The following is a 1547-nucleotide window of genomic DNA, read 5'->3' on the forward strand; positions in this document are numbered from 1 at the left end:
GTCGGGTCTGCCGTGACATGTTCACAATAAGACTTCTGCTCCTGAACCTCTGCGCAGCAGGACTGTAAGCTGTCCTCTGTGAGGCGTGAGCGCTGTTTGTTTGTAACATAGTCCACGGTAGAGCTGCTGACATAATGAGGATCCAAAGATCCATAACTGGCCTACCTGGGGTTGAAAGTCTCGGTAAGTGCACGGCGTTTTGGCGGGTACACCGGCTTCCGCGAGCGTGACGCTTATTTTGAGCGATGAAAAATTAATATAATTGTATTTTTATATCACAATAATCTTCCAATGTAGAACTACAAGTTAAAAAAGCACTAACATAAATAAAATACACTTCAGCTAAATACTTGTTTATTACTAATTTATTTTCCCAAACCACGCGGAGCCGCAGGTTATCGACCCCTGGCCCAGCCGAACACCCTCAGCGGGCTCCTTTAGATGCAGAAACACTCGCCATGCATCAAACATGGATGCAGACATCATGATGTCACAGGCCTCATGACAGCATTTCAGCTGCCGCCATGTTGGATTTCTGGAGTGAGACGTGGTCAAAAATGCATCATTCATGAAGATGTTATGATGATATTCACAGAAACTGAAAAAAGTTTATTATGGAAAAAAATGGAGGCGGAAACTAAACTGTACAAAAGGAACAATCGTTTGCAACGTTGTTAGCAATGGTCGCAGTCAACACATGGTTACCATGACAACTTTAACACAGACGACTTGTTTGGTATGAGGCCACGGACGGAGGAACCAGGAGGACAGGAAGTCGGACACAGGAACGGAACAGAAATGTGCGCTCATTTCAAAATAAAAGACCCCCAATCACTCCTAAATGCTGCTGCTGAAAGCTCCGTCACAGACGGGTGTGCTGCTGACGACCTTTCACGGTGCTCGTTCGTGTCCTGTGCAGAACTTGCCCTCGACCCTGCTAACTTCTGTCACATTAGTGCCCGTGTGGAGCTAAAGCTGAGGCTGCTTTACGGAGTTCTGCAATAAAGGCGGTGATTACTGTGACCCACTCATGAATAAATCACAGCGCACACAGAGGAAAAACACACGGGACTCGTGTTCGTATGTACAGCTGACATTTATAGAGCTAATAGAAAACACGGTGGTACAGATCATTTATAAAAACTAAACCAGAACAACATAAATAGCAGGAATACAGAATCCTGGTCAGTACAAATGTCTTGGTCCCCTTCCAGCATCAGAGTCGAGGCAGAGTGAAGGCGAGGCTGGTGGAAGATGAACGGATGAATGGTTTATTGCTGTCACAGCGGCATCGTGTGACTGTTTCATGAGTGGATCTTTCTGAAGTGTTTGGTTCTCAGATCGCATCCTCAGAGCTTCCCATCCTCCCTCACAGCATCTGGACACTCGACATGAAAATGCTAAATACTGCATCGTTACAGGAAGCTTCAGCTCCCAGACTGTGACGTCTGAGGGACGTTTCACCTCAAAATCCAGAGCACCCCCTCCTGTTGTTAGTGCAGTGTCAGAAACACTCATTGGGAATGCTTTTTTTGCAGCTACCTACG

The 1547-nt window shown here is 46.2% G+C and overlaps 1 protein-coding gene across 4 annotated transcripts in view; it reads right to left on the reverse strand.

The window, feature by feature from the left end:
- Nucleotides 1-508: 508 nt before the first annotated feature.
- ccdc102a (coiled-coil domain containing 102A) overlaps nt 509-1547 on the reverse strand; it is a 52083-nt gene continuing 51044 nt past the window's right edge. For all 4 annotated transcript variants that reach the window (XM_086286637.1, XM_086286791.1, XM_086286715.1 and 1 more), the window contains exon 10: nt 509-1547. This exon is cut by the window's right edge and continues 2456 nt beyond it. The gene's annotated coding sequence lies outside the window, so the exon portion shown is untranslated.

The sequence above is a fragment of the Aulonocara sp. 'chitande type north' Nkhata Bay genome, linkage group LG1, assembly GCF_057382095.1.
Source record: "Aulonocara sp. 'chitande type north' Nkhata Bay isolate Kocher_YH1m ecotype deep benthic linkage group LG1, A_spYH_male_GT1.1, whole genome shotgun sequence".
Lineage (NCBI taxonomy): Eukaryota > Metazoa > Chordata > Actinopteri > Cichliformes > Cichlidae > Aulonocara > Aulonocara sp. 'chitande type north' Nkhata Bay.